Source organism: Triticum aestivum, chromosome 3D (genome assembly GCF_018294505.1).
Source record: "Triticum aestivum cultivar Chinese Spring chromosome 3D, IWGSC CS RefSeq v2.1, whole genome shotgun sequence".
Taxonomy (NCBI): domain Eukaryota; kingdom Viridiplantae; phylum Streptophyta; class Magnoliopsida; order Poales; family Poaceae; genus Triticum; species Triticum aestivum.
The window spans coordinates 20,264,052-20,284,292 of NC_057802.1; positions in this window are offsets into that span (position 1 = coordinate 20,264,052).

Here is a 20,241-nt window from a genome sequence, read left to right on the forward strand (position 1 = left end):
GAGTTCAAAACATACACCATTATAGGAAAAACAAAACAAAAACATGGAAACACTTGCAGGGTGTAGCGACACCACTAATGTTACTTCAATGTGAAGTTCGTCACAGGCCCGGAGAGCAAATCTCATGGTGGGCATGTGGTGCGGAGCCAACCGTGCTATGTGACTATGCACCACATGTTTGTGCGTTATAATTCACGCAAAAGACATAAGAGGATTTAAAGGCTACACTGTAATTTCATCAACCCAAAACATGTTGCCACTGCCTCCTCTAGGCCACACATTTACATTCTAAACATATCTATAATTTATACTTTTTCCATTGTTTTGTATTTTATTGGACCAGCATATTAATAAAATGTCAGAAAGGCCAGCTGCATGTCTTATATTTACACTAACAACTCGTTATTATTTTGCAGAGTTTATCATAATGTAATTTAAAATTCTGCCAAAGATTGCCTTTCATGGCTTCAAATATTGGTGTTTTTGTAATTATTGAATAAGAAGTGTGATTGATAACACTCTTCGTCTCATCTTCAATCAGGAAAACAACAGTAGAAATATTCATGGGGAAACAACACATTGACATTATTACTAATGGATGAGTTAATTAAAGTGTATTTCCTGAATTCTGTAGCGGTAGAGTAAAGGACAGTTAGTGAATTGTCTGTCACCCTAGGTAGGGTCGCCTACTAACCGTGGCCAGGCGACATACTAATTTCCTTTAATATAATTTATAAAAAGACCAATAATACTAATTCTTCACTTGCTAACCTGTTTTTTTAGAATAGTCATTAGTCAAAAAAAGACATGTAGAGTGTCCGCTACAAAGCCAGCAAGTAATCAAGTTTGGTGACCCTGCCACACGATATTTATTTTTTGCATGTGGACATGTGTGTGTTGCTCATGCCTTGATCTTCATTGATGATGCAGACTTCCCGGTGCCTCCTAGTCCTATGAGAAAACATCCATTTGAGCTTCTCAAATATTATGTTATGATTGATCCACCTGGAAGAATAGAAGAACTGTACATTCCGACCTTCAAGTACCATACAACAGCTTTGGACGAGATGTTGGGTGGTGGTGTGTGTGGCCCTATTGGGAGGGGGATTTAGGTGAAGGTGCTGGGGCAGGGCAAGGGGGCGGATGGTTTCTAGGACATCGCTTTATTTATTTATTTTTTATTGAGGAGAGGACAACGCTTTATTCATTTATTTTGAGGGGAGGACATCACTTTATATGATGGGGATGAACCGGTGGGTTAGAGTGTTTGGGCATGGTATTGGGCCTTTGCTGTCACAGAAGAGTTGTTTCTAAAAGATCTATCCATGATGTCTAGCTATATTAGTACATACATGCAAGAAAAAAAAGCGAAAAAGCACTACTCATATCTATCTACACGAATGAATGTAAAAAACCATCCATTGAAAACCTCCTTTTGTGGCTATTCTTGTCACTGCCGATTTTAGTATCCGTCAATGATGCACCATCAACAATAGGCAATTATGCAATAGTGGACCTTCACGGATTATGTGATCTTAGACACCATGATGGACAAGTTTTGGCCTTCCAACTTGTTGACAATCCGACTTACTCACATGCAAAATTGGAGAAATTAGGGGGCATAGATGTAGAGGAGGACGAGGCCACAAACCCATATTACAGGAACCAAGGCAAAAGTTAATGCGTGCTTAAGCCAATATTACATGGACAAGGCCACCTACCCATATTACAGGTACCAAGGCCACAAACCCATATTAACAAGTCTCCTTGTTTGCCACGTAATTAATGCGTATTTTCTCTCCCACCAACAGCAAGCCAATGCTCTCACTCCTCTTTAGTTGATTAATGAGGCGTATGCAAACCAACCTTCTCACACCCGCATGCATGCAAGAGATAATTAATGTCCTTCTTTGCTAGTACTCCCTCCGTTTCATGTGCTACATACATCCGTTTCAGCGACAACTAATATGGAACGGAGGGAGTACAAGGCAAACACCATCAATTTTGCCTCAATTAGTGACCTTGTATAGCTGCAAATTATAATTTTAATAGTGGTCCTGTATATAAAAATGGAGGGAGGACCAATTTCCTGGCGACCGCACCAACTTCAAGCCCTGCAACCGGGTGACGGCATAAACGGATGTATGTAGCACATATTCCAATATTACATGGACAAGGCCACCTATCCATATTACAGTTACCAAGGCCACAAACCCATATTAACAAGTCTCCTTGTTTGCCACGTAATTAATGCGTATTTTCTCTCCCACCAACAGCAAGCCAATGCTCTCACTCCTCTTTAGTTGATTAATGAGGCATATGCAAACCAACCTTCTCACACCCGCATGCATGCAAGAGATAATTAATGTCCTTCTTTGCTAGTACTCCCTCCGTTTCATATTAGTTGTCGCTCAAACGGATGTATGTAGCACTGAAATATGTCTACATACATCCGTTTCAGCGACAACTAATATGAAACGGAGGGAGTACAAGGCAAACACCATCAATTTTGCCTCAATTAGTGACCTTGTATAGCTGCAAATTATAATTTTGATAGTCGTTTTGTATATAAAAATGGAGGGAGGACCAATTTCCTGGAGACCGCACCAACTTCAAGCCCTGCAACCGGGTGACGGTATAAAACACAGCGCAGACACACACATGCACATAGCAAGGGCAGTAATGAGGACTCATACAAGATTTCACAACGATTTCTTTCACTTGATTATATGATACAAGAAGAAAGCAGCCACAACTAAACTACACGCAACTATAGAAACACTGAAGCAGATTAGTAAAAGCTTGCTGGAGTTGGAACTTGTGCCGCACATCAAAAAAAATACCTAGAGGTTGTGATTAAGATTCACAGCCCCCTATTCCACCTGCCTTTCAGTTTTAGCAGGTGAGAAGACTAATCAAAATCCAAAAGAGAGAGGAAAAACAGATGGGGAACACGGAGCAACCAGGCAGAAGCAGAGGCAATGTTCAGGGAAAGGAGGGAGGGATTGATGAACTGCATAGCTAATCCTACCAACCGTGGTGTATGGCCGCATAGCTAATCTTTTTCTTTAGAAATGGAGGAGGACCCCCGGTCTCTGCATCTGGACGATGCATGCAGCCACTTTATTAATTATTCACACAAGACCTTACAAAGTTATACACCAGTAAGACTAAAGCCACCGTCTAGGCAATATCTGTCGCTACTCCTATCCAGTTCATGAAGGGATGTTGATAGTCTGGGCCTAATACCAAACATACCTCGCAGCCAAACCTAACATCTAAGACCTAAGGTCCCAACCAGGACGTCTGCTGGGTATGGGGCACCCACCAGTCCGGCGCCCTCCTCAACCAGGACACCTGCCAGGTATGAGGCCGCCGCAGCCACCTACCACCAATCCATCTACAGTACTGTACTGCTGCATCTACCTTGCCCGGTCTAGCTGCCGTCGACGCCACCATGACGCCAGACAACGCCACCATCCTGCACGTATCCATCCACACACGCTCGTCGCCGAAACTCCGCAGCGCCATGCCGTCGGGATCCGTCGTCGGCCTTGCGGTAGACGAAACACCGCTCCTCCTCGTCCCCTCCAGCCAGCTCCTACTTCAAAACAAAGCCCTCAGGAGGGAGCACGACACCGAAGGCGCCGTCATCGTCCGATCCGGTAGACCCACATCTAGTGTTTTCCCCGGAACATCCCGATCATGTTGACGCAGTTTGCAACGACAATGCCTCAACAGGGGGCGTTGGAGACGCAGTCATCGTCCGCCATGACCTAAGTCGGCGCGATTTTCACCGGAATTAGTGCAGCCACGATCTCGCCGCTGACTGGATCCGAACACACCCTCGCCATGTAGATGTATGGTGTCGTCCGAAAGCCGGTTGAGGACCACCGTCCCCATCACGCGCCGCCGGCCGGCCATAGCCGAACAACGACGGATCTGGCCAGGACGCTAGATCCACGGCCACCGCCGCCGCCCATCGCATAGCGGAGAATCCCAGCGGAGGACCTCGCCAGCCCTGGGTTCGCCGGCCGCCGCTGCACAGCCAGGACGCCGCCATGGCTGCCACACGAAAACACCCCGCACGAGGCGCCCCAGCCGCCTGATGGGAGATCCGTCGCTTCCCTCCTGTCCTAGCCCTTTAGGTGTCGGGCGCCGCCACCTCCGCGGCCAGTGCTGGCGGCAGCGGTAGCCGAGATTTGACTCGCGGGAGGGCTGGCCGCGCGAGGAGTTGTCCCCCTGGCGTCGCCCTGGGTGGCGGAGCGAGGGGGACGAGGGGGATAGACAGCTAGTACCTTCCGAGAGTATTAGCAGTGGTGCTGGTTGGGTAGTGGTAGTAATCCATGGCGGCGTTGTTCCTATGATCAGCATCATCAGCTTCTTGGACGCGCTTCGTGTATGCCTTGTCACCGACCTTGTTGTGCCACGCGGGAAGCTTTGGTGTCTCGATGTCGGCCTTGTGTTGCATGTAGGTGGAGTACCCACCGCAGCCACCGGCGCCGTTGTGGTAGGAGTAGGACTTGTGCCCAACCTCATCGATTGCGGCGGGTGGATGGCCGGCGCTGGTTGGTGATGATCGGTGCCGTTGTAGGAACTCCCATGGTTCCCTGTGCGGTCGCGGCAGCGACGGCCGCCGACGTGGTCCTCTTTTCGAGTAGGCCGATCTTCGCCGTAGTCGTCCGTTCTGCCGCCGCCGATACATGAGGCGAACTCCAAGCACATTCTGTGGTGACTGAGCTGGTGACTAGGCTATCTGGATTACTGGACTAGAGTTGTTGTTGATGCTCCGAAATGGCAGCGTGTCGTGGGTTTATATGCTATCTCGTGCGATGGTGGTGGGCAGAGACGAGGTTGCGCCAATGTGTGTGCTAAGCCTAGGAGTGGTGAGGCGAGTCTGGTTTGTCCTCTCCTAGTCTACACCGAGCGCGTGATTTTGAGCTTGGACACGGTGGTGGTAGCTTTGGTGATTCGAGGTCGTGCTCCCCCATCCCAAGTGAACCGAGCGAATGAGGGGGAATCGCAGGGAGCCAGGCGGATGCACCGAGAGAACCAAGCCTGTGGTGGGGTATAGGGTGGTGGTCTGCGAGAGCACCAACTCGTGGCAGCTCGTTCTGCGCCACGACATCACAGATCGATCGGTTTTGGTGGTAGGAAAAGATGCCGCGCGCGGTCTGATTGGGTTGGCCATGAGTCTCACGGACTGTTGGTGATACTCCCACAATGTTAATCGATCCTCACGGACTCCTGGAACATGATTTCTTTAAGACAGATGGAACTTGGTTCTATAATTGGTCGCCTGTCCAGTCTTATCATTGCAAACAACCAGGGTAAGCAATCGGAATGGCTATGCAAACAATGCATCGCTCATGACTCAAAACACATTTTGGGTTCTCAACTGCTCAACACAGTGTCGCTCCCCTTGTGGCGATACAGGGGACCCTAGTCACGCGCCGCTACTGCCTTCCCTTCCCCCTCATCATGCCTCCATCAGAGGCATCCTTCAGGTGTCGCCGGGTTTTCTGCCTCAACCCTCCCACCCTCCAGCTTTGCTGCTTCCGGCCTAGATCCATGACATTAGACGATGGCGGAATCTTTGCATCCTATTCCCTCCTTACAGGATCATTTTCTAAGCGGGGCATCGGAAAGAGAGACTTGCAGAAGATGGCAGTTGTGGTGTCCGTATTACTATGAAAATGATTGGGGGGGGGAGGTGAGCGATGTTAAGGTCATGGCAGTGGTTGTAGTTGTTGACTCTATAGCGTGCCCGCAGGATTGTTTCTTGTTGTTTATTGCGGAGAACTTCGACCTGAGATGGAGGCCGAGAGGCTGCAATGAGTTTTTCTCATGGTGCGCCATTGATGGATGCAGGAGGAAAAAACCTCGGCACTCCAAGATATTTGGATGTATTTTGCAATTTCTGTAAGGGTGTTTTTGTAAGTGAATGTGTTTACTTTTTTTCAGCGGTAAGTGAATGTGTTTACTTGATATATGGCCTTTGGCCTATCTGCAAAAAAGTAGGAATTTGAAAGGGGCCAAGAGGTGACAAAGTAGGCAAGAGATGCTATGTGTGCTTACCATGTCGCACTTTCTTCAGACTTACATTGTCTGTGAGAGATCGATTGCGACAAGTCATGCCGGGTGGTGCCACGGCAGGTAGCATCTCTCGGACAGTTTGAGTTTGGGGCAATAATGCTTGTCCCATCGGTTGTTGTGCCTTGTTGTGGTCAGCTACTGCATCACTGACGGCAAAAGATTGACTGTTGCGGATGCTCCATCCATGGTCATAATACCCACTGACTTGTCGGAACACAATTTTTCCAGACAAGAAGAATTTAGTCAGGGTATTTGTTGTTCTGCCAAATACTCGCCAGACAGACAGTCTAACAAGGTTCACTGTGAAGATATATATTTTTTGCCGGAATTTTTCATGGCAAGCCAAGCACAGTCTAGATCCTAAAGGTGCTACAGATCCTAAACGTAATGATTTAGTGTGGCAGAATGATTTACTGTTGTGGGATGTCAATCTACTTTGCGTTCATTGCTCTAGGGAATATTTTTATTCGCACAACAATCAATCAATTCGGTGGACTGGGTCATGAGTCATGAGATCTGTGCGTACACTTGATTCATTAGTTTGAAAATGCTCACCATTGACCTGGACTGGCACTAGAATCTGAGCTTAAGACATGATCACTGTTAATTACTAAAGAATGTACTTAACTCGGATCATTCCTCCCAATTTTGTCCCTTTTAACTTTCATCATTTTAACCTTCAAGGGGGGAATAGTTTAATTAGCCTCAAAGAAAATCCACAAAGTTGACATCAGAAACATATGAGCCACTTGTGAGGAAATAGAAAAGAAAGCACATCATTTGGCACATGGGCTTATTCAAGTGCACTTAGTATATATGAAAAAAATGGATAATCTTCTGCTGCATTCCATATGTCGCTACCTTTATTCTCCTAGAAGCCTGGTGGAATCTGCAGCTATCCCTCCTCTATTAATTGGATATGGCAAAATAATTTTTCAACCACACCATGATATGCTTAAACAAGAAGAAACCCAATTACTAGATCTCATTGTTGGTAGAAAAAATGGGAAGATTTAATTGTATTGGGGACAAATTGCAACGTGCCACGAAGGATGGGCATGGATGAGCACCAAAAAGTTAATTATATCTCAGTTTGAAGGTGATTGTCCACCGAATGTCCTAATTATTAGCGATTTATGCCACCGGATATGTAGTATCAGGTGGTTAATTTCTAGTTTGCGCTCGCCCAATATCTTGATTGGCAATCCTACGTAAATAAGATCATCTGCTGTTGAGATGGAACAATTGGATTTGCCATGACGGAGATTTCTTTTGCATATTCCATACACATGAATTGGATCGAATTTTTGGTAGGGTCGCCTGTGCTAAACTAGAAAAAGGATGAAGTAATATGCTGCACAAGAGAAGTTGTCCCTTATTTTACGTAGTGTAGTGCTTTCCAAGTTCTTCTTATGTTAATTTATTACACAAACTTTTTGCAGTTATTCTCAAAAAGTACTTTCAAGCCCCAGCATAAACACACTTTTTTGATAATGTACTATCAGAGCTTGTGACCACTATTAATATTATGGAACCACTAGTAGGATATGGACGATCACTGTTCTGATAGGGCATCTACTATAGTTATGATAGTTTGAGTTGAAAAGTTTTGTCATATATACACCTGTACTTCTCCAAGCTCACATGCCAAAAGGAAATCATTTCTTTACATAAGCAACCATCCAATTAAGCACTTATGTACATGCTCTGCGAACGATTGTTATTGGCACAAGTGTTCACAGGATATTTTTTTCTTGGTCGAAAGCTCGATCATCAATCCTAACAATCTCCTCCTTTTTGTATTTCTTGGGCAAGATCTCAATCATAAATCCTGTGAGAATAGGATCATTTCCATTGGAGATCTAGCAATTGGATTTCTTAGGATGGAGATTTCTCTTGTACATTCTACGCACGAGAATATGGATCAAACTCTGGCTAGTGATTGCCCGGGTAGCCGGACTGAACTAGGGAAAGTTGTAAAATCCTGAAAAAGAGACGATGTTTCTTCAAAATCGCTAATGCTTTTCTAGCTGTTTCACAGTTAGTTATACTTGAGGAGTAAATGTATAATGCTTTACACGGCAACTATGACCCGCTATTCTAAGCTGGGAAGAAGAGATCGACACAGACCGAAGATCTTAGATGTTGAGCTAGAGGTAAATGCACTAGAGCACTGAAATATCCACTTTACACCTTGAGGGCTACCGAAAGCTGCTCTGTGATTTTGTGTTATGCTAATCTTGCTGAAAAACATTCCTTGATGTGGTCAAATACGCTTCTCTGTGATTTTGGTGCAGGATTTCTTCTTCAAATGAGCTGAAACTTTTTGACAATTTTTTTTGAAACAAAAAAGACCGCCTCATTTTTCTAAAGAATGATCCTTAGCTGAAAAAATGAAGACGTGGGGTGTCAGCCACAGAAAGGTAACAAGTAACCAAGTTTGGTGGTCCTGTCACATGATATTATTTTTCGCATGAGGACATGCTAATGTTGCTCATGCTTTATCCATCATGGCCGAGCATTTGGGGGGTAGGGTGGTGGGCTGCGATCACGACGCCTTGTATCGAGAGGTGTCGAGCTGTGCTCGCATCGATTAGCAATTATGGAGGTAGGCAAAGATGTCACGAGATTTACCTTTTGGGTTTGGCAATCTGGCAGATAGTGCCGGTGCGCCTGTTGCCATGCGAACAACAAGACTAGCTCTGGGCGATACTTCCTCCATTTTCATCGAAGCTCACGGACTGTCAGAACACGACTTCTTCAAGACAGATAGAACTTGATTCTTACATTGGTAGTCGACAAAGCCATGTGTTCGCAAACATACCTGCTAAGAAATCAGAATGGCCGCAAGACAATCCCCTCAAAATGCAAAAAAATGCATCGGTCATGATTCAAAACACAGTTTGGACATCAGACAATCTTATGGTTAGGGTGTTGGAGAACATAGCATGCAATTTCAAAAAAAATCCTACGATCACGCAAGATCTATCTAAGAGATGCATAGCAACGAGAGGGGAAGAGTGTGTCCACGTACCCTCGTAGACCGAAAGCGGAAGCGTTAGTTTAACGCGGTTGATGTAGTCGAACGACTTCACGATCCAACCGATCCAAGTACCGAACGTACGGGACCTCCGTATTCAGCACACGTTCAGCTCGATGACGTCCCTCGAACTCTTGATACAGTAGAGGGTCGAGGGAGAGTTCCGTCAGCACGACGGCGTGGTGACAGTGTTGGTGATGTGATCCGCGCAGGGCTTCGCCTAAGCACCACGATGCTATGACCGGAGGAGTAAACTGTGGAGGCGGGCACCCCACACGGCTAAGATAACAATTGATGTGCCTTTGGGGTGCCCCCCCCCCCCCCCCCGCCCCCGTATATAAAGGAGGGGAGGAGGAGGCCGGCGGCCAGGAGGGGCGCGCCATCGGGGGGAGTCCTACTTGGTCTCCTAGTCCAAGTAGGATTCGCCCCCCCCCCCCTTTCCTTTCTCCACTGAAGGGAAAAGGAAGGAGAGGGAGAGGGAAAGGGGGGCGCCTCCCCCTCCCCCTAGTCCAATTTGGACTGCCATGGGGGGGCACCCCTTGCGACCCTCCTCTCTCTCCACTAAGGCCCATATTTCCCCCGGGGGGTTCCGGTAACCCCTCGGTACTCAGGTAAAATACCCGAATCACTCGAAACCATTCCGATGTCCGAATATAACCTTTCAATATATGAATCTTTACCTCTTGACCATTTCGAGACTCTTCGTCATGTCCGTGATCTCATCCGGGACTCCGAACAAACTTCGGTCACCAAAACACATAACTCATAATACAAATCGTCATTGAACGTTAAGCGTGCGGACCCTACGAGTTCGAGAACTATGTAGACATGACCGAGACACATCTCTGGTCAGTAACCAATAGCGGAACCTGGATGGTCATATTGGCTCCTACATATTCTATGAAGATCTTTATCGGTCAAACCGCATAACAACATATGTCATTCCCTTTGTCATCGGTGTGTTACTTGCCCGAGATTCGATCGTCGGTATCATCATACCTAGTTCAATCTCGTTACCGGCAAGTCTTTTTACTTGTTCCGTAATGCATCATCCCGCAACTAACTCATTAGTCACATTGCTTGCAAGGCTTATAGTGATGTGCATTACCGAGAGGGCCCAGAGATACCTCTCCGATATACGGAGTGACAAATCCTAATCTTGATCTATGCCAACCCAACAAACACCTTCGGAGACACCTGTAGAGCATCTTTGTAATCACCCAGTTACGTTGTGACGTTTGATAGCACACAAGGTATCCCTCCGGTATTCGGGAGTTGCATAATCTCATTGTTATGAAGAAAGCAATAGAAATAAAACTAAACGATCATAATGCTAAGCTAACGGATAGGTCTTGTCCATCACATCATTCTTTAATGATGTGATCCCGTTCATTAAATGACAACACATGTCTATGGTCAGGAAACATAACCATCTTTGATCAACGAGCTAGTCAAGTAGAGGCATACTAGGGACACTCTGTTTTGTCTATGTATTCACACATGTACTAAGTTTCCAGTTAATACAATTCTAGCATGAATAATAAACATTTACCATGATATAAGGAGATATAAATAATAACTTTATTATTGCCTCTAGGGCATATTTCCTTCAGTCTCCCACTTGCACTAGAGTCAATAATCTAGATTACATAGTAATGATTCTAACACCCATGGACTCTTGGTGATGATCATGTTTTTCTCGTGGAAGAGGCATAGGCAACGGGTCTGCAAAATTCAGATCCGTATATATTTCGCAAATCTCTATGTATCCCTCCTTGACTTGATCGCGGATGGAATTGAAGCGTCTCTTGATGTGTTTGGTTCTCTTGTGAAATCTGGATTCCTTCGCCAAGGCTATTGCTCCAGTATTGTCATAACAGAATTTCATTGGACCCGATCCACTAGGTATTACACCTAGATCGGATATGAACTCCTTCATCCAGACTCCTTCATTTGTTGTTTCCGAAGCAGCTATGTACTCCGCTTCACACGTAGATCCCGCCACGACGCTCTGCTTGGAACTGCACCAACTGACAGCTCCACCATTCAATATAAATACGTATCCGGTTTGTGACTTAGAGTCATCCGGATCAGTGTCAAAGCTTGCATCGACGTAACCATTTACGACAAGCTCTTTGTCATCTCCATAAACGAGAAACATATCCTTAGTTCTTTTCAGGTATTCAGGATGTTCTTGACCGCTGTCCAGTGATCTAATCCTGGATTACTTTGGTACCTCCCTACTAAATTTATAGCAAGGCACACATCAGGTCTGGTACACAGCATTGCATACATGATACAACCTATGGCTGAGGCATAGGGAATGACTTTCATTTTCTCTCTATCTTCTGCAGTGGTCGGGCATTGAGTCTGACTCAACTTCACACCTTGTAACATAGGCAAGAACCCTTTATTTGACTGATCTATTTTGAACTTCTTCAAAACTTTATCAAGGTATGTGCTTTGTAAAAGTCCAATTAAGCGTCTTGATCTATCTCTATAGATCTTGATGCCCAATATATAAGCAGCTTTGCCGAGGTCTTTCATTGAAAAATTCTTATTCAAGTAACCTTTTATGCTATCCAGAAATTATGTCTCATTTCCAATCAACAATATGTCATCCACATATAATATTAGAAATTCTACAGAGCTCCCACTCACTTTCTTGTAAATACAAGCTTCTCCAAAAATCTGTATAAAACCATATGCTTTGATCACACTATCAAAGTGTACATTCCAACTCCGAGAGGCTTGCACCAGTCCATAAATGGATCGCTGGAGCTTGCACACTTTGTTAGCACCTTTAGGATCGACAAAACCTTCTGGTTGCATCATATACAAGTCTTCTTTAAGAAATCCATTAAGGAATGCAGTTTTGACATCCATTTTCCAAATTTCATAATCATAAAATGCGTCAATTGCTCACATGATTCGAACAGACTTAAGCATCGCTACGGGTGAGAAGGTCTCATCGTAGTCAACTCCTTGAACTTTTCGAAAACCTTTCGCAACAAGTCGAGCTTTGTAGACAGTAACATTAGCGTCAGCGTCAGTCTTCTACTTGAAGATCCATTTATTCTCTATGGCTTGCCGATCATACATGGATCCCATCTCACATTTAATGGCCTCAAGCCATTTCGCGGAATCTGAGCTCATCATCGCTTCCTCATAGTTCGTAGGTTCGTCATGGTCTAGTAACATGACTTCCAGAACAGGATTATCATACCACTCTTGTGCGGAACGTACTCTGTTGGACCTACGAGGTTCGGTAGCAACTTGATCCGAAGTTTCATGATCATCATCATTAACTTCCTCACTAATTGGTGTAGGCATCACTGGAACTGATTTCTGTGATGAACTACTTTCCAATTCGGAAGAAGGTACAATTACCTCATCAAGTTCTACTTTCCTCCCACTCACTTCTTTCGAGAGAAACTCCTACTCTAGAAAGGATCCACTCTTAGGAACGAAAATCTTGCCTCCGGATCTGTGATAGAAGGTGTACCCAACAGTCTCCTTTGGGTATCCTATGAAGACACATTTCTCCGATTTAAGTCCGAGCTTATCAGGTTGAAGCTTTTTCACATAAGCATCGCATCCCCAAACTTTAAGAAGCGACAGCTTAATTAGGTTTCCTGCCAAACCACATATCATATGGTGTCGTCTCAATGGATTTATATGGTGCCCTATTTAACGTGAATGCAGCCGTATGTGAAGGATAACCCCAAAACGATAGTGGTAAATCGGTAAGAGACATCATAGATCACACCATATCTAATAAAGTACGGTTACGACGTTCGGACACACCATTACGCTGTGGTGTTCCAGGTGGCATGAGTTGCGAAACTATTCCACATTGTTTCAAATGAAGACCAAACTCATAACTCAAATATTCACCTCCACGATGAGATCGTAGAAACTTTATTTTCTTGTTATGATGTTTTTCCACTTCACTCTAAAATTCTTTGAACTTTTCAAATGTTTCAGACTTATGTTTCATCAAGTAAATATACCCATATCTTCTCAAATCATCTATGAAGGTTAGAAAATAATGATACCCGCCGCAAGCCTCAACACTCATTGGACCGCATACATCAGTATGTATTATTACAATAAGTCAGTTGCTCGCTCCATTGTTCCGGAGAACGGAGTCTTAGTCATCTTGCCCATGAGGCATGGTTCGCAAGCATCAAGTGATTCATAATCAAGTGATTCCAAAATCCCATCAGCATGGAGTTTCTTCATGCGCTTTAAACCAATATGACATAAACGGCAGTGCCACAAATAAGTTGCACTATCATTATTAACTTTTCATCTTTTGGCTTCAATATTATGAATATGTGTATCACTACAATCGAGATTCTATAAAAATAGACCACTCATCAAGGGTGCATGACCATAAAAGATACTCATATAAATAGAACAACCATTATTCTCTGATTTAAATGAATAACCGTCTCGCATCAAACAAGATCTAGATATAATGTTCATGCTCAACGCTGGCACCAAATAATAATTATTCAGGTCTAAAACATATCCCGACGGTAGATGTAGAGGTAGCGTGCCGACGGCGATCACATCGACTTTGGAACCATTTCCCACGCGCATCGTCACCTCGTCCTTAGCCAATCTTTGTTTAATCCGTAGACCCTATTTCGAGTTGCAAATATGAGCAACAGAACCAGTATCAAATACCCAGGTGCTACTACGAGCATTAGTAAGGTACACATCAATAACATGTATATTAAATATACCTTTCACTTTGCCATCCTTCTTATCCACCAAATACTTGGGGTAGTTCCGCTTCCAGTGACCAGTCCCTTTGTAGTAGAAGCACTCGGGAGTAGCAACTTGCTTGCTATTCTTCTTGAAGTTTCCCTTCTTCCCTTTGCCCTTTTTCTTGAAACTAGTGGTCTTGTTAACCATCAACACTTGATGCTCCTTCTTGATTTCTACCTCTGCAGCCTTTAGCATTGCGAAGAGCTCGGGAATTGTCTTTTCCATCCCTTGCATATTATAGTTCGTCATGAAGCCTTTATAGCTTGGTGGCAGTGATTGAAGAACTCTGTCAACAACACTACCATCAGGAAGATTAACTCCCAGCTGAGTCAAGTGGTTATGGTACCCAGACATTTTAAGTATATGTTCACTGACAGAACTATTCTCCTCCATCTTGCAGCTATAGAACTTGTTGGAGACTTCATATCTCTCAACTCGGGCATTTGCTTGAAATATTAACTTCAACTCCTGGAACATCTCATATGCTCCATGACGTTCAAAACGTCTTTGAAGTCCCAATTCTAAGGCGTAAAGTATGGCACACTGAACTATCGAGTAGTCATCAGCTTTGCTCTGCCAGATGTTCATAACGTCTGGAGTTGCTCCTGCGGCGGGTCTTGCACCTAGCGGTGCCTCCAGGACATAATTCTTCTGTGCAGCAATGAGGATAATCCTCAAGTTACGGACCCAGTCCGTGTAGTTGCTACCATCATCTTTCAGCTTAGCTTTCTCTAGGAACGCATTAAAATTCAAGGGAACGGTAGCACGGGCCTTTGATCTACAACAACATAGATATGCAAAAACTATCAGGTACTAAGTTCATGATAAATTAAAGTTCAATTAATCATAACTCTCACTTAGATAGACATCCCTCTAGTCATCTAAATGATCACGAGATCCATATCAACTAAACCATGTCCGATCATCATGTGAGATGGAGTAATTTTCAATGGTGAACATCTCTATGTTGATCATATCTACTATATGATTCACGTTCGACCTTTCGGTCTCAGTATTCCGAGGCCATATCTGCATATGCTAGGCTCGTCAAGTTTAACCCGAGTATTCTGCGCGTGCAAAACTGGCTTGCACCCGTTGTATGTGAACGTAGAGCTTATCACACCCGATCATCACGTGGTGTCTCAGCACGACGAACTGTAGCAATGGTGCATACTCAGGGAGAACACTTATACCTTGAAATTTAGTGAGGGATCATTGTTGGTGTCAAAATCGGCAGATCTCAGGTAGGGGGTCCCAAGTTGTGGATCTAGGATCGATGGGTAACAGGAGACAGGGGAGACGATGTTTACCCAGGTTCGGGCCCTCTTAATGGAGGTAATACCCTACTTCCTGCTTGATTGATCTTGATGAATATAAAGATTACAAGAGTTGATCTACCTCGAGATCATATGTTGTGGTCTAAACCCTAGAAGTATGATGAATAATGTCATAATGATCTAGCATATCTATCGACTAGCCCGGCCTCGGCTTATATAATGTACCAGAGGCCTAGGATAACAAGAGACCTAGTCGAATACGTCGGTGGAGAGGAGTCCTTGTCTTGATCACCAAGTCTTGTGGAATCTTCCTCGTGTATGCCTCGGCTGTCCGAACTGGCCCATGAGTAAACGGCCATGGGGGTCCTCGGCCCAATCCAACTGATGTGGTGAGTACACCCTAGTCCAGGACACCGTCAGTAGCCCCCTGAACCGGTCTTCAAGTTGGGGACGCTCCTCGGTTTTTTCGAACTATTCTTCGTCTTCGGTCGTTGGTCTTGAAAACTGGTTCAAAAAATCCTCCCATCTTCTATCTTGAGGATTGCCGAGCTAAATCTGAAGATCTCACACGTCGGGTATCCGAGGAGCCCTTTAAGTCTTTGGCCTTTATCAATGCCTTGTTATTTTTATGCCACACCTAGGGTTTGAAGTATTTTTCGTGCAGCAGTGTCCTCTTGCATCCGAGCTCCAACGCCGGACTGCATTCGAGGTATCTTCTTGAAGCCGAGAACCAACGCCGGACCGCTTTCGAGCTCCAACACCGGATTGTATCCGAGCTCCAACGCCAGACTGTATCCGAAGGGTCTTGTTACAACCGAGTTCCAATGTCGGACTGCATCCGAGCTCTAGCGTCGGGCCGTATCTGAGGTGTCATAGATTATCTTGGTACAAAAAGTTGAAGGAGTTTAGTCGAGTTTAATGCCGGAAATGCCCTCTATGGAGCCAGCCACTTGCATCCGAGTTGTACCCCGAAATGCTTTCGAGGTGGTTCAGCACCTCGGTCATGGGCTAATTGTTTGCAGATTTTATTTCCGATGCGTGTAAATTTGTTTGCTGTCAATATGTATAACCAATAGCCCTCAAGGTGTGTGTCGGTCTAAAACCCGAGATGCACGTGAAGGAAAACCTGAGACCGTTGATCCTAGTAGCCCCTGAGACTCAGGTCGATTCGCGAAATCGGCCTGGGGATCATCTCCTATCTCGACAGTATACGTAGGAATAGAAACGCAGTGTAATATATTAGAGGTAATAGTGATCGGCGGACGGGCCCCTGAGAGAGGGTCGTGAGAAGTCGCCGTGATATATCAGCTTGATGCCGGATAAGTCCCATATGGTACTTATTGTCGTCCGAAGACGCGCTTGTCCATAGTTCGGTTATGCCGAACACTGAACACTTTGAATTTTCTGCATTGAATAGGCAATGCAGTAGCCCCCGAACCACTGTTCGGGTGGCAACACCAGATCAGGGGATCGGTGTGCCTCTTTAATATTTATAAATAATGAGCACGAAGCTCAGTAGCCCCCGAGCCTTAATGTGGGCACGGGTGGCCGAATTAAGGATCGATATCCGTTTGACAGAAAAAATTTGTTGTGTTCAACACAAACTTCTCGGAAAGAGAATAAAGATCTCATAAAGGAGTTAGAGCTAACGAAAGCTGAGCTCGCCAAGATCGGCCTCAAGGGACTTAATAGATAGGAAATCAGTGCCAATAAGGAACTATGAGAGCGTTATGTCAGCTGCTCGATTGTATCAAGGAGACTGTGCCATTGACTCTATAAAAGATTGGCTGCGAAAAAATTGTTTTTTGCTCATAATTTATGTGTAATGATTCTATGTACCAAGTACTTTACATCATTAATGCTCGGATCCGCATCGTACAAAACTTTGTTGACCGACCATCGGCTTCAACCTCCTCGGCCAGTAGCTGGGGAGTGTTTGTCCTACTTTATAAAGCCTTTACAAGGGCAAAGGTTTACGACAAACAAGGCAATCCGGTCATATGGTTTTATAAACAAAGGTACGCGAAGAGATATGTTATATTACTTAATCGTAAGAAACATCTTCCAAAGAAAATAGTCCCGCTATCGATTCCTTTCTTTGGGTTCTCATGCTGATCATGATCATGAAACCTCACCTCCAATAAATTTGGGAGGAAAATATTGAGGATTTAGTTCGGGGAAAGTTCCCGAACTCTATGGTATTAATGAACCAATATTTTCACTTCCGTCGTTGCCGACCAATTATATCCTTTAAGATCGCTAGCTTTCGGCTTCACCCAGTCTGAGGTACTAACTCGGATGACCCGGTAGTAACAATCACAGAGGTGCTCCCTTTACTGCCTAGCCGAACAATCGGGAACGTAGGGGTAAGTATTGGAGCCAGGCAAACCAGCTTGGCCAAAATCTGAAGTAAAATTGATGCATATTTATGGCTTTATAACGATGATTATGGAAGGCAGCCCTCGTATATTAAATACAAACGCCGATGATATGTTTATTTTGACTCCGTTGCGACCGTTTATCATTTGAATGTGGCCCATCATCGGCTCCCGCCCCCTTGTAGATGCTACACAGGGTGTCTCCGCAATAACAAAACAACCCTTAGCCGACGTCTCGGTGCCCGGAGGCGGTTGTGTTAGCGGAAACAAGGCAATCAGATATGCAGGCTTTATAACTTTCACTTAGTCATAGGAGCTTAAAGTTGGGAGGCCGGTTACTAGCCCCCGGTTAGTGTTCGGCGACAGCCAATGTCAAGCCGTAAACACTTCGGCCAATGTGATGAAGGCTCCGTCATTTAACACGGGGTGACCTCTATCGATCTTATAGTTTAACACAGTCATCAGATCGCTGACCAGTTTACGCTTATTGTGACAGTCAGTTTTCGGCTTTCTCCACTGAGGCGTTTAACCATGTGAGCTGGAAGCACAATCGCAGTGGTTCTCCCTTTGCACACCTAGCCGAACAAAGCGGAACGTAGGAGGCTAGCACAGGAGCCGGGCAACCCAACTATTGACCGGAGACACAATTCGAAACTGATGCATATATAGCAATATCCGAGAATATTTTTGCCGAATCTCTAAAGGTGTTCGGCGTTGCACTACTAGACTTATGCTGGAAACACACAAATAGTTTAAAAGTGCCATAGGTTTGGAAAACCTATAAACTTCAGTAAAAACATTACACCCGAACTAAATCAAGTCATTTGGTTCCGATCCGAAAATTTGTCTTTTAAAAAAAATTGTGCTTCTGTCGTGCTTTAACATGACACATCTGATCTCAAGACTTCGAGTGGGTCAGCCTATGGCTTCAAGCTCCTTATCCCGAAGGCTTAGTGCTTCTCTGAGGCCAGTTTAGCAAACTAAACCCGGGCGGCTTTAGAGAGAAGCTAGGCTATCCGGCTATTGACCATACACTCGAGTCGAAAAAGGAGCGGTAGAAAAAGACTTTGCAACGACTAAGAAGAAAACACATTTACTATAAAACGGCTCATGTAAATTTTAAGAGCCCCCAATTAACATGGGTAAAGGGAGTTTCTTTTAACGAACACCGTATGTGAGAAGGGTCAAACCGAACACAAGTTAAAAATTTAAAACTTTGAGCATGAAAGCGACTTAGCTGGTTAATGTGTTCGGCATTGATGACGCGGTCCGAGCTTGATGCGGGACAAGGTTCCATCCCCCAAGCCGGTCCCGAGGTGGCGGAGCGAAGAGTTCGGCACTCCGAAGTGGTTACATAGCACGGCCAATGCAGGCCTGCAGAGTGACGCCGAAGTCCCCGGCGTGGTTTAATGAAGTGAGGACGAAGCCCCTAGTCCAGCCGAGGTGACGTGGTATGTCTGTACGCCGAGGTGACAAGAGTGCCCGACCTGGATCATTTACCTATGCACAGAAAATAGTGCAAACTGGAGATAATAGTAATAATAATAATAAATAAAAAATTGTTGCATAATTAATAATTTATGCAAAGTGAGTAATAAAAAACATGGCTTGTGTGCCGAACACTCGATGGGGTAGAGCTCCCTCAGCGATGCTGAAGTCCCGAGGCAACCGAACATGTCGGGATGGCAATTCGACCAACAAGGTGATCACGTGAGCCGGTTTAGGCCGATTGGGACGACGACGTCGGCTTGCCGAAGTGACCGCGTGACGCAGTCGAAGTCGATTACCTACACATGTAAAATAGTGCAGTCCAACAATAATAATATAAATATATAAAAATCCTCGCGTAATTAATTTACGCAAAATAATTTATTTAAAGATATGTGGCCTGGCGCCGAAGTCAATGTCGATGCAGGGCGTCGACGTGATGCGGTAAAGGAGTGGCAAAACCTGAATTCATAGGCCAGTTCAAGTTCCGGATGTGGCGTCACCGAACTGTCTACGGAAACTGACCGAACCACCACGTGACCGTCGTTAATGCGGCCACCATTTGATAGACCTCTGTACAGATGATGGAACAAACCAGAGTAATAATTCCTTGGGAAAATAAACCCAAACAAGCAAAAATTACTAGGATTAATAGCACCTGGTTTATTTGTTGTAGCAATCCGAAGAAAGGTGACTCCCAAAATTGGGACTCAATCCGCACACCCATTGCCTGATGGGCGATAAAGCGACGGCATGGCGATGCTGGCAAAGGCTGGCTCGCCGAGGCAAAGCCCCCGGTCCAGCTAACGTGACGAAGCTGGTTGGCTGGTGATGCCGAAGTCACCGGAGTAGGTTTGATGAAGATATGGTGAAGCCCCCGGTCCAGCCGAGGTGACGGAGTAGGTCGGTAAGGAGAAGTTGCAGCTGCCATGTCAGCCGAGGTGTTGAAGCAGTTCGGCGTGATGGACATCGGCTTGAAGAAGCAACAGTGCGGCCACGCCGACGCAGGTCGTAACTTGTGATGCGATCAATGCCGGCTTGATGAAGTGACCATGCGGCGATGTCGGTGTGCCCGCTCCGTGTGATCCACGGGGTGGCGATGTTGGTGATGATTTATCCTTTGCGATTCCGAACTCTTGTTCGGCTCGCCGAGATGATCATCCGAAGAAGTTGAGCTCGGCTC